The 14,576-nt window shown below is 35.4% G+C and overlaps 1 protein-coding gene and 1 pseudogene across 4 annotated transcripts in view; one reads left to right on the top strand and one right to left on the bottom strand.

Annotated features, from left to right (window-relative positions):
* LOC107502318 overlaps positions 1-14,576 on the bottom strand; it is a 211,604-nt gene that overhangs the window by 89,866 nt on the left and 107,162 nt on the right. The window lies entirely within an intron of this gene.
* LOC118605101 lies at positions 2,398-2,516 on the top strand (annotated as a pseudogene).

Below are 14,576 nucleotides of genomic sequence, written 5' to 3'. Positions count from 1 at the left end.
AGTAATATGTATGATATAACCATGTCAAACTATTTTTAATATTGTTAAAAGTAACATTATTCTAAATAAAACAAACGACTACTTTTTTATTTTGAAAGTTTGAAAATATTTAGGGGTGAAGTTTTCAATTCAAGAACATTATAGATTTCTACACACACTCAAAATTATTACTAAAATATCTAATTTCCTTTTGTTCTTGATTTTTAAAAGTTTTCAAAGTTTTTAACTCTGTATCAAAGGATTTTGTACATAGTAAAAATATGATATTTAATGCAAAAGTAAAAAGTTAAATAATTTTCTCTCAAAATCCTAATTGTCAAAAATTAAAGCTGAAAGTTCATTAGAAAATCAGTTTGGAGAACTGCCAAACCTAGATCAATTTTTAAATAATTTGACTAGTCTAAGAATTCCAACTTCCTCTACTTTGGCTTAGTACTAGAATATTAGATTCAGAAATCAGGTGGTGATTCCTTACCCATTAATTTGCAACTTTATGTTAATTTCACAATTGTAGGACTGGATAAATGATGGATAGTTCTGGTCCTAGGAATTATTCTAGCAGGACAATTTCATGTAGACAAGTTATTTTATATATACACATACATATATATATATATGTATGTATATATATAAAGATAGTTATAGAGAGAGAAAAAGAAAGAGGAGAGAGGAAGGAAGGGAGAGAGGGAGGAAGGGAAGGTGGGAGGGAGGTGCATGCTATATTCAAAGTATATGGATATAACATACATTGGCTATTACGTATATTTATCTTTTATTTACTCACTGATTGGGCCAGAACACCAACATCTCTCAGTAATACACAACCTCTAGCATCACTGTTTAGCCATATAGTAGATCCCTGGTAGGTTTCATGGAATCTTACCTTACACAAGCCTAGCTAACCTCCAGCCAAAGATTCATGGTAAATCCTCACAGAGATTTTGGTGCCTATCCTCTGTGCAGCTTCCTCTTCTCTGGAACCCGGTCTTGCAGATTCCATCCAGGTGCTTAAGATAGCCACACACTCCAATCTCTGCCTCTAAAAGGTTAGCAAGACCGTGTATCTGTGGTTTCCCCACCTCTGTGTGGTAGTAAGAATCTGTCCCAGACAAAAAACTGGGAAAATAGAAGGGCTCACCTAGTGTCTTTCCTTTATCTCAGTGACTATGGTCTTATGATTTCTGTTCTTCAATGCTTAGAAACACTGTTTCATATATTTACTTTTGTTTTCCAGCTGTTTTCAGTGATAAGATAAGCTATACTAGTTGCTCTGCCATGTCGGCAAGTGATAGTCTCCTCTGTTTAACTACTGATTTTACTGGCTATACAGTAATATTCATGTTTTCCGCATCTTCTGGAGTCAATTTTGTGTTTCCAGGAATTTGTCTGTTATATCTTTTTATATTTCTGGGCAAAAATTTCTTCATAATATCTCCTTGTTTTAATTTCAATGTGTACAGCCATCCATTCACTCTTAATATTATTTTTTGTGACTTCTCTCTTTTTCCTGACCAATTTCATCAGAGGCTTGTCAAATTTATTAACCTTTTTAATGAACTAATCTTTGTACTGTGTAGATCTTCTGTATTAAATGTTTCTCTACTCCGATATTATTTTCTGTTCTTATCTTTATTGTTCCTTCTATTTGTTTTTTTCTATCCTTCAAGATTAAATCAAGCACAACATAAAAATGAAACACTTGACATATAATTCATTTTTTAAATACTGTGAAGGGAAAAGATTGAAACATATAGCTCATAGACTCTGGGACTCAAATATCTTCTCTTGACCATCTCATTTTCAAGTCCTTCCATTCTCTGGCTGTTAGAGAATTCTTAGATATTCATGTATGGCAGAAGTAATCATACAGAGAATTCAAAATTCTGAATGCTTTGGAAACTATAAAGACCAAAGAAGCAAAGATACTTGTCTTTTTTTTTTCCTTATTCAACGTTAAACCTAATGCGTGAGTATTTAGATCTCAATTATAGTCTCTACTTACATTTTGATTACAATAATGTTAAAATCAGCCCACATAAATTAAATAACAGTTTTTGAGAGCCTTCTTTGTGACAGGCACTATATAGACATGCTTCCTTAAGCACCCAGAATCATGCCTGGTGGCAGAGGTAAATAATTCTAGGTTTCTTGTACATTTTCACAAATTACCCACAAAGCACAGAATGTAATATACACTCTATATCAAGACTCTATATGATTGAAGATGCCTGATTTCAAACTGTGTTAGGAAAGGCCACTGTGGAAGACCAGCAAGTGTGAATGGAGCATGATTGATTTGGTTCTTTTATGAATCCTATAATGAGATTTTATTGGTGCTAAAACAACTTTTTTTAAATCTCAAGCTTCACTAAATATAGCTTTCTTAGAAAATAATTAGTCTACAGCAATGCTATCCTGAACAAGCCCGATCCCGTCTGATCTCGGAAGCTAAGCAGGGGCGAGCCTGGTTGGTACTTGGATGAGAGACCATCTAGGAAGATCAGGTGCTGTAGGTGTAAAAAAAAAAAAAAAAAGGGATTGTACGCTGACAAGTTCCTTGCAATCTGTAAGGTCAACCAAGGGTTGCTTTGCCTAAAAAAAAAAAAAGAAAAAGAAAGAAAAGAAAGAAAAAGAAAAAGGAAAGAACTATAAAAATACCACCTCTCAATGTTAATGTTTCTGTTTAAATATAATGCAATGTACTTCTAATACCTTACCAGAGGCGTGCATAAAAGAAAGAATACACACATACATACACATACACAAACCCAAAACATATGAGTCTGAAATAGTCAGATAATTCAATATATACACTAAATTACTTAATTGGAAACAGCCTAATAGTTGCTGAGCAGCTACCAAGGTAGCTTTGGTAGTGAATGAACATCTCTGTGGGGACCCTGATGCCACACAGAGGTCAGAGGAGATCATCAGTGAGTCGCTGAAACCTGAAGCCATAGCTGAGGTTGATATTTCCTGATTCCCTTCTACAATTTGGTCAGACAAATATTTCTTTCACAATTTATAAATGTGACACTAGACAAAGAAAAGCTTAAAAATTTATAAATCCTTGTTCAAATACTATGTTCTTTTGATTATATGGTTCTACTTTTTAATATATGGCTATTATTTCAATGAAATAGAAAAGTAGCCAATAAAATACTCCTAAAGTATAATTAGCTAATGTGGAAAATAACACTTCACAAAGCAAAAGAGGCTTAAATCAAAGAACAACATTTTAAACAGGACGACTAAAGGTATTATTTTATTAGTTCTCCATTACTTCCTAGCTTCCCATGTCCCATATTACTAGTATGTATAAATAACACTTAAAAGGATTTCTAATTAACATGTCATAAGGCTCAATTTCCCCTCTGAATTCAGGAAGAAGTATTCAATACAACAACAGCCATCAGCATCACTTTCATCTCAATCCAACCATTCCACACTCTGCCACTTGTGTAACCTGAACATGTTACCCGACTTAGTGCCTTTGTCCATTCTGTCTCCTACATAAAGCCCAATCTTTTTGTAAACATCACCTTCCTTCAAGATCCATTTCAGATTTGATATCTCAATGAGCTCTTACTTATCCCCCAAACACAGTCTGAAATAATTTTCCCATCTCAAAACCCCTAATGGTCCTTTGTTTTCATTTCTCATTATAGGTGATCCTTGGCTTATGATGAGTCATTATTGAAAATGTATTTAATATACCTAACCTACCGAACATTATAGCTTAGCCTAGTCTACTTTAAATGAGCTCAGAATATAATATCAAAAAAACACTACCAACACAGTACACTGTTGAGTACCAGTTGTTTACTCTCATGCTCTCATGGCTGACTGGGAGCTGTGGGGCTGATCAGCACTGTGAGAGAGAATCGTACCATACATATCACTAGCTGGAAAAAGATCGAAATTCAAAATTCAAGGTATAGTTTCTACTGAATGTATATTGTTTTGGCACCATCACAAAGTTGAAAAATCATAAGTTGAACCATCCAAAAATCTGCAACCCCCCCAAAAAAGTAATAATAATCAGCGATCATATGCAGTTTGTTGTGCTTTGGGGTTTTCTTTTTTGTTGTCATTGTTGTTTTTATTGACTGTATTTTTTTAGAGAAGTTTTAGATTCACAGAAAAACTGAGCGGAAAGTACAGAGATGTCTCATATACATCTTGCCCTTACACATGCGTAGCTCCCCATGTTGCCAACATCCCCAACCAGAATAGTATATTTGTTACAACTGATGAACCTATGCTGATGCACTGTCATCGCCCAAAGTCCAGAGTTTACATTACAGTTCAATCTTGTTGTTGTCCATTCTATGTGTTTGGACAAATGAAGAATGACATGCATCAACCATTATTTGTATTTAAGTGGGCAAAGAGTAAATTTAGCCAGGAAACGCAGAGCTCTAAAGAATGAGCAAGAACACAATAAGTCAAGTTTGGTTTCTTCTATTACTCTTCAGATGTATGATGGCTTGTACTGATAGGCTTGTATAAGGGAGTTTGTCAGCTGTTGCCACAATAATTAACTAAGCTCGATCTATCATTTTAACTAAACTCTTCACCATAGCAAAAGCAGCAATACTGAAGTCTTACTTCTAAAGAGAGTCAGTTCTAGGCAAAAATAAGAGAGAGTAATCGGTGGCTTTCTGCCATTTTAGTCTGTGTCTCCTTCTTCCATTCCACTCCTCACTGTATTCATACCACCATGAGGGAACTCCACTGGGTATCCCTTGAGAGCCATCGTACTCAGGCAGGAGCCCAGGTCCCCAAATCTTCCCTTCCCTGCATCTTCCCTACATTCACTGCACTTCTCTGAACTACATCCTAATGGGCAACTTGGTTGCTCATTTGACAAACTAACTTCGAATGACTGTTTATAAATTACAAACTCAGTGTTTTACCCATTCATAATAACATACTGTACCTATTCCCAAGATATCACTGAAATGAGTAACTCATTGTATGTGGGCCTCAAATTATAATGATCAGAATATGCAGTTTTATGTCCACATAACAATTTAAAGTCTGAAAGTTTTTAAACCTATATTTTATGTACTTCAGTCCTTTTAAACAAGAGCTCCAAAGCCATTACCAATCCATCCCTCTGCCTGTAATACTTGAGGAAACTTACCTAATGATAAGTGACAAAAATGTTAAATCCCAAGTCATTAGGGACGAAAAAATTTAAAGGTTTCAAAACTCACAACTCATGGAAGAATCTGTTCCAGAACAATTCAGAAGGACAGTCAGGAAAAATGATTAGTTATTGGAGCAACTTTTTAACACCATTAAATTTAGTTCCTTTTAGTAGTGAATGCCTTCAAGAACTTTCTGAACGGTGATTTTTAAACACATATACACACCCTTTTTACTGCTCTCCCCACAAACCTCTATTTTCTTTAAGTCCTTAATCTTGCCCTCCATAGTTTAACACACCAACGTCCTTTTCACAAGCACATCACACAAAGGTTATAAAGGATTACTCTATTTGCAGGCAGGTCTATCTCTCAGCTCCACCTGAGTGCTCTGCTGAGCAAACATCTGGGCTGTCTACATGAACTTTATTTAGCCTTGTTTCTAAAGAGCAGTTGAGAAAATGTGAAAATTGCTCTCAGCATTCTATAACTAAACTCATCATCTTCCTTTCTGGCTTCTGAAAAGATGCCCTTTCCCCAACTGTGTACCTTTCCCCACTCTTAAAATTCTTTGTTTTTAGTTTATAGGAGAAGAAATACAACCTGTTCTTGATAATTTATGTGAGTATTGTATTATTAACACTTTCAAAGTAGGTCCATAAACATTATACCATCTCTTTTTCTAAACAATAATATTACGGTAGGTATTATTTCTAAGTGAGGCTCTCATCACACTGCTGGAGATGAAATTAACAACCATGTCTTTGGATTCTAAATTCAGTGCTTTTTCCATTGTACATTTTTACTCAACTTTTTTCAACTGTTTTTAGTTCTCTACAAGTTTCTCTATATTAACATGAATTATAACAGCTGGGTAGTAGGAAAGCACATCATCTGTTTCTCTTTGATAGAACATAGCATAGTTTTAACTAATGTTTTTAAATAAAGTGTGCATCTGACAAAATCAGGGATATCGCATTTCTTCTTAGTAGGTTATTATATTTCATAGGAAGCCGAGCCTCAAAGAGGTTAAGTACCTTATCTAATTTGCACAGTATGTAGTAAAGACAGGATTTAAATTTATTCTACTGACTCCAAATCTTATAATCTTCCCACTAAATAAATCATCATGCCTTCTTCCAGGGTGGTCTCTGGCAAATTCTACCAGAAGCAAATTTACTTTGTATCAACAACTCAATCAAAGCCTATCCTGATTAAAAGGTCATGGTCGGTCCCTGTCCAACAGCAAATGTGAGGCAAAGCACATGCTCCCTTAGCACTAACTACATATTTCCTTCTGGAGAGTCACTACAGTAACAGCATTCCTTTGGGAAGAGTCCCATTCTTCAACCTCCCTGGCACAATGTGGGATGACTCAGGTCAGACTACAGCAGCTCCAAACAACCCCTTCTAAACAAAACTCTGAGAATGTCAATGACTCAAGTACTATTATTCTCAGATGACCTTGGGTGGGGTCATGACCACTCACAAGTATTAAAAAAAAATAATAAGTGATACAAGATGGGGAAAGTGAAGGAGAGGGGTTTTATTGCTTTTGGGCTCAAAAAATTTTTTTTAATGTACCAACGGACTACACCATAACCTAATAAATGGTAGTCCTCCTTCAAATCAAATTTTATTTTTGCCTCTTTTGATCGAAGGAAAATGCAATATAAGACCTAAAAGTAGTTACCCTCTGAAGTTCTCTAGGAAATGTTTGTTTTGTCTTATGTATAAAACCATAACTAGTATTCAAAAGAACTTGATGCCCTGTTAAGAATGAAAAAAACCATGGTAAACAGCTGGAGGGGACTGATAGTATGTCGGACTGCATGCATTCTTTACCAGCCCCTTGAATTGCTCATTTCAAAAAGGAGGAAAACATTTCCTGCCTTAGTACATAACAGAAACAGGCAAATAGTCTGGAATGACCTCAGAAGGTTTAGCAGTTTTCCAAAGAACTTAAACAGAGCTTGCTCAAAGGTTCAATTAACTGAACATTTGCCAAACCACTTGGAAAAGTTCTGCATTCAGAAAGGAGTCTCACCATGAGAGAAATTCTCCACAAGAAATCATAACAACCACTGAAAATATTTAATCATTGATTGTATGAGTGATTCTATCAGAATTCTTAGTGTGCTTCTCCAAGTCTCCTCATTCCTATCCAACTATAACTTTTTAAAATATAGGCTGTAATTTACCTACTTGTATAAACCCTATAGAATTTAATATATTCATTCATTCACTCATTCAAAAATAACTATGCTTAACATTGTATCAAGAATTGGGGATACGAGGACATTTTATCCATGGATATTTCTTGAGCATTTACTATGTTTCTGGCAGTAAGCTAGAAAATGGGACATGATGGTGAACTAGTCAACCGGCCTGCCTTCAGGGAGATTTCAGTCTAGTTGGGTGGGTCCTAAACCTGGTTGTGAACCAGAATCACTGGGGACCTTTAAAACCAGACCCCACCCAACACTAATTAAATCAAAGTCACTGGTTTGGAGGTGACCACAGACATTAAAACAAAGGATGACAATATGATGCAGTAATGATTGAGAAAAGTAAGGTATACTTTCGAATAACATAGAAACACATAACCCAGATGCAAGGCTGAGTAACATGTTTTGAACAATTTATTCATTAGCCTCAGAAATAAAGGGAGTAGGAGTATTCTAAATAAAAGGAATACAAAATTCAAAAGCAGAGAGGCACATCTCTGATGTAGTACAGTGATATTGCTAATTTTTATGAGTATGGCATGTGAAGCCCAAGGTTCAAAGAGAAAAAGACAACCACAGTGACTAGATAATAGGTAGAGGCCACCACGAGAAAACCCAATTTTCATGCTGAGGATTTAGTAATTCATTCCTGAAACAATTATAGATTTGGAGGAAATTTAAATAAGAAACGAATGTGATCATTACCCATTCTTTTCCTTTCTTTACTCCCAGGCCATAGATACTTAAATTTTGCAGGTCATGGAGCAACTACACAGTAACCACAAATTGTGTCATCTCTTAATCACCTGAGGAAATGCACACTTGATCTACTAAAGCTATCTGTCATTATTCACTTTAATATGTGTCCAGCTTTCTCTGTGCCCCTTCCAACAAAACCAGTCATTTGTCTTGCTCTGAAGACTTAACCAAGTCCAAGCTCTGAAGTGTGGCTGAGGATACTTATCCTTATTCTCAGAAAGAAGAGAAAGTACTGGAGTATGGGAGGAATGACTGGAGCTTTGTGTACAGGCCTCCAGTGGAAAGGGGAACTAAGTATTCTAAAGTGGTTTTTAAAATATTTGTCAACTTGCTTACTTGATAAGGGAAGGAGGAGAACCAGTTATTTTCCTGGGAAATGATGATAATTTAAACTTTTTTTCAGACTGTCCTATAATTGCCTCTATGGGTTTCATGAAGCCCAAAACATGTTTTTGTTATTTATAACACCTTATTTCCTCCCACTATTCATAAAATAGTGAAAACCATTTCTCACGAATAAGGGGAAATTCAAGCACAGTACCTGCTTGTTTGACTCAATATTTTGATTTGATTTAAAAATCAATAATTTATTTTAACTAAATGACAGACATTTTATTCCTATGTACAAAGAACTCACAAATTCCGCCCTACCTCCCACATCCTGTTTGGTCACAAGAGATAATGGTTGCATTGACAAGAACTATTTCCAGTTCCTGTCAAGGGTTAGTTCTTAAAGAAAACTGAAGCAAAAGCCTCACACTATTATTTTTATTTTAAAATGCTTAAAAATAAATAGTTATTGGCCTCAAGGGTCTTCTTGTTTCTGCAAATGAAAACCTTTGGAGGAAGGAGTTTGATGCTGGTGAAGCACCAGACTGGTCAGATTAAAAGGAACCAGAGACAACAGCCCAAACATAAGTATAGCCCTCTGTAGCTACAAGTCAGACACTGGTTTCTCTCCCACTTGGCTCTGCTAGTGGCCTTCTTCGGTCAATCATGGGAGACCAATGCTCACTTGAGACAAATTTGGATATTGGTTTCCTTTTGACAAAAGTCAGAGAGCAAAATGCTACATCCTACAACATTCATATTGATAGCAACTACTGTTTGATGTCTTACTCTGGTCTAGGCATTACACCATGTGTTTTATATATATCCATTTACTTGCACAATAATCCATGAGCTTTAATGCATTGTACTAACAGGAAAAATGCCTTAGCTAATATGTGAAACAGAAGGGATTAGAATTATTTTTTGTGACAGAATCAAGAGCTCAAGAACCATTACACATATCTGTTTAGATCATGAAACAGATTTACCATGCAAATCATTGTCATTCAGTATTCATATGGTGCTCATGTGAAAAAGGCACTAAGAAATAAACTGCTCTCTGACTCACTACATATACGTTTGGACTCTTCAGGTACATGTCATGAAACTGGAAAGACAAATAGTGTTCATATCTCCGACGAGGCTCCAGCAATTAACCATGAACCAGCAGCAGGTCACTTGCGTTTGTTTTAGATCTGTTAGCCCTGAGACAGATTAACTGTCTGCTGAAATATTTATTCTTTTCTTTCCTGGTGATGTTATTCCCATAGCTACTTTTGATATAGTTAGCAGATTGCCACTTAACAATACTTGTCTTCTGAATTCTTTTTTCTGCTATTCTAACCCAATGATTTAAAAGACAACAAAAAAACTTGTGCCTCTCATTCTATCATCCATTCTCGGCCTTTCATGTTCAAATATTTGTGATCTCATCCTTAAAGGCTATTTTAAAATTTTTCTTTTAAAAAAATACATTTTTTAAAATTAAACAATATCAAATACACATGGATACTAATAAGATCTTTTTAAAGAAGGACCTTAACTGATATCTTTCTCTCTGATACATTCTTCTAGTCCAGTCCTGATTAAACATCACAAGAAAGAAGCAGGTTTAGAGTTTTTATTTATTTATTGTTTTAGATATAGAGTTTTAAAAAACATAATTAGAAACTCCCTTTGATGTAAATGTGTTGGTGACTATGAATTTGGTAAAGACATTTTTTAAAAACTTTTACCTTTTTCCTTTCATCAGTTTTGACAATTGTGTATAAAATCCTCTTTTATTATAATCAAGAGAGTGTCTGTAAATGCCCATGAACAATTGGCTGGACTGGACTATCAACTCCTATTGGGTAAAGAGGCATCACAGTGTCGTGGGTATGACACAAGATTTGAAATCACACTTCAGTTTGAATCCTAGCTCTGACATATAAAGTAATTTCATCTCCCTCAACTGTTTCCTCATCTATGCACTACAGATATAATACCTACTGTTACCAGCATTAAATACACTTATAATGGAGGTACACGCACAGTAGGAGCTCAGTAAATGTGTTTCCCCTTCTCATCTTCCTATTCATCTTCAACTCCCTAGCATTTTCACTTAGAAGGTGCATTAAATTGAATCATGATTTTCTTAATATGTGAGGTAAAAACACTTCGAAGCCCCACTATGCACACTGACCTTTTTCTACAACTAAGAAAATATGTCTCTTATTACCTCATCCTCCAATAGGCTTGTGAATGTACATTTGCACCCGTGCACATGTGCACACACATGTGCTTACGTGCAAATTGCTCAGTTTGGTCCTAATTAATAACAATAAGCAGAGCCAGGCAGCATCACTTACAAGCAGGTTATGTTTAGAGCTCCCCAGTGCCCCAAAGAGCCAAGTGAAATGTGTGATGTCTTAATTGCTGATGAGCAGCAAAGCCATTTTCAGTGTTACAGTGGAAACTATGCAGTTTTCCCGTAAGAATAAGATTAGCTGTGTCAGAAAATAAGAAGCCCTTATCCAATTTGCAACTCAAAAAACATTGTGATATCCTCCTGAGGCCAATATCTGGTTATGTGATTCCCAACAGAAACATAATAATAATGAAATTAAGAAACAGATATGCCTCAGTATTTAGTCCAATTTACAAGACTCAGAATTTCATAGGTTACTTGAGACCAATTCTGCTCCCTATGGGAAAAGATAGAAAACAAAATAAATTCTTTTATATCCTTCTTAGATTTTGTGGTGACAAAGTTCAAAACACTCTAAGAAAGGAAAACCAAACAAAAAAACAAAACATTTCAATGAGACAACTTATTTATTTACTCCTAAATATATTTCCCTGATCTACTTATTATACTGGGACTCATTAGCAGGTATCTTAAATTTCCAAGAGTTTTGAATGTACGGATTTTGTTAGGTTACCAGATAATTACCTTCTAACTTCAGGATCTTTAATAATAAATTTTGCTGGTAACAAAGAACTCCTTACCCCATCCCCTCCCCGTCCTCCCCCCACCCCCCACAAACACACAGCAGTAAAACTTTTACAGTATGAGACTGTAATAGGCAGATGGGTCCCATTTTATGACTCTGCCACCAAACTGATGATGTTGACCCACTGCTCTTTCATACTATGCTAGTAAATACTTGAAATGGAAATCTTGGGATCATAGATCAAACATTACAAGGTAAAAACATTACAAGGCAAAAACTTTGTATGCCTCAATTAGAAATTATTCTGCTTGGTTCATATTTTCCATTTTAAACATTTTTTAAGAGCCCCAGTTTCTCTGAGGTTTTTCTCAGGAGGCTAAGATATTATGCCTAACGGAAGGCTACTTTGACTTTTTTTCCCCTTCTGTTTTACAACTGAAATAAAATTTACGTCGTGAGGCATATCAAGGCCTTTTCTTGAAAATAAACAAAACTCTGATTCCTCCAAAAGTTCACCAAGTTGATTAATAACAGAGTGCAAACCCAAAGTAACTTACTACATGTGGAATTCACTTAAAATAGAACTAAAAGTATAATTAAACAGCTCCAGAGGTTGTTAAAAATCTTTGTTTATTCACTAATGGAAATTTGGCCTAGGCTGCAAGTCGTTAGTTTTCCAAACAACAAGGACTTGAAGATTAAGCCTCGATTTTGTTGATAGAAGTCATCCTCTAAGAGCAGAGTTGAAAATGTTGGTAGGGAAGAGTAGGTAAATATAATTTCCTATACTGCAAATAATTCAGTAGGAAGACAGAGTTTGTCCTACTATCGCCATTACTTTAAAAACAAGAGTAAAAATCATTACTAAGAATGTTAAATAAAGAGGGAATGCCTCAAATTATCAGGTTGTTTCAGAAATCAGATGTTGGGGTATTTTATGTAAATATAAGAAGTCAGCTAGCATTTGTTGGATCTTTTCAAAGACTATGCTATTTTCTTTTATTGCACAACAAATCACCTACTTGTTGATTAAGGTGCTCAACCGACCTTTATTTAATTCATCATTTTGCAGGTCAGCAGTTTGGACTGGGGTCAGCTGGGCAGTTTGGGTCACAACCAGACTCACTCATGCATCTCAATTAGTTCCTAGGGTTAGTAAAGTGCTGGCTAGTCAAGGATGATGTGACAGGCAAAATAATGACCACTCCCTTAACCCCACCCAAAGATATCCATGTCCAAATGCCTGTAACCTGTGAATATGTTACCTTATATAGCAAAGGAAAATTAAGATTAAAGATGTAATTAAGGTTAATAAATTCATCTTAAAATAAAGAGATTAACCTGGATTATTTAGGTTGACTCAATATAATAACAAAGGTCTTTAAAAGTATAAGAGGGAGTCGGAAGAGGAGGTCAGGGTAATATGAGGTGAGAAAGACTCCATCGGCAATTGCTGACTTTGGACATGAAGGAAGGACCCATAAACCAAAGAATGGATGTAGGCAAACTCTGAAGCTAGAAAAGTAAAGAGAAGGATTCTCCCCTAGAGCCTCCAGAAGAGAACATAGCTCAGGTGACACCTTGATTTTAACCGAGTGAGATTGGTGTTGGGCTTCCGGCCTACAGACTGTAAGATAATAAATTGGTGTTATTTCAAGCCATTAAATTTGTGATAATTTGTTATAGCAGCCATAAAAAAAAAAATAACACAGATCATTTCATCTGGGAGTTTATCTCTGTTCCACATGGTCTCTCAACCTCTAGCAGGCTAATTTAGGGTTTGCTCAGATGAAAGGTGAGGAGTATTCCAAAAGAAAGAGTAGGGAAAGTGCAAGATGCCTGTTGATATCTAAGCCCAGAATTGGCACACCATCATTTCTGCCACATTCCATTGGCCACAGCAACTCACAAGGCCAACTCAGATTTATTGAAGCAGTAGGGATATAAACCTCACCTCCTACTGAGAGTAGCTGCCAAGTAGCTCAAGTAAAAGGAGGAAAGAATTGAGTCCAGTTTCTGAATCTACCACAAAGACTAAAAGCTTCACATTTCATTATTATAATTATTTAGGAATTGGCTTAAAATTTGAACAATGGTATTATCTTGAAGATAAAAATAGTATATTGTATACTTTAAAAAAATTATTAGTTTCAAATTGCAGTGCTAATTACCTTTCTTAAAATGATAAATTCTATTTTTTTTTATTTAAATTAAGTTAACATTATTCAGGGTGTCTAGGTTATCTGGACATCTGAAGCAATGCTGCGCAAAAGCAATATAATGAGAATCACATATGTAATTTAAAATTTTTAGTAGCCACATTAAAAAGGTAAAAATAAACATGTGAAATAAATTTTAATAGCATGTTTTATTTAACCAAATATATCTAAATATTATCATTCACCATGTAATTAAATGTAAATATTGAGACTTTTGCACTTTTTTCATATTAAGTCTTCAAAATCTAGTGTGAATTTTATACTTCTCAGCACATCTTAATTTGTATTAGTTTCATTTCACATGTTCAGTCATCCCATATGTCTAGTGGCCACCATACTAGACACACCACATCTAAAGGATTCAAGGAAAGCCCCAGGCAAAATTATAAGGTGCCGGAAGTTTGTCCGTAATGCTCCTCTTCTCTCTTTTCCACTCTGAGACACCTTCCTGCTTTACCTTTCAGGGCTTCAGTGACTTAATCGCCTACAACCCTGCTCTGGGAAAACAAGAGAACACAAGGCATAGAAATAAATACACTGTGATTCAAACAGCCCTGGGTTTGAAACCTAAAATGCCATTTGCTACACCATGTAACATAACTTAATCTGAGCTTCAGATGCCTCATCAATACCTATATCACTACTCTTTATAAAGTTTTCATAAAGTTCAAATGCAATGATATATGCAAAGGCATTTAGCACAACACTTGGCATAGTCAAGGCATTGTGAAGAAGCTACTATATTAGTTTTGCTTTCAAATCATGTCTGCCAAGAGAAGGCAATACCTACTATTAAAATAATAGATTACTTTTAGTATTTCAGGTGCCAATCGCTGGCTGTAGAGGGTATTCTTTCAGATGAGGAGAATGAATCAGGGATATAAACAGATAGTGGGGAGAAAGTACGTTAGAGATTCCTATAAGATTCCTAACACTTCTAGACTCTTCTCT

This window comes from Rousettus aegyptiacus, unplaced genomic scaffold, assembly GCF_014176215.1.
Source record: "Rousettus aegyptiacus isolate mRouAeg1 unplaced genomic scaffold, mRouAeg1.p scaffold_m13_p_1, whole genome shotgun sequence".
NCBI lineage: Eukaryota > Metazoa > Chordata > Mammalia > Chiroptera > Pteropodidae > Rousettus > Rousettus aegyptiacus.
Note: the sequence above shows the minus strand (reverse complement) of the source record. Positions and strands in the feature narration are given on the sequence as shown.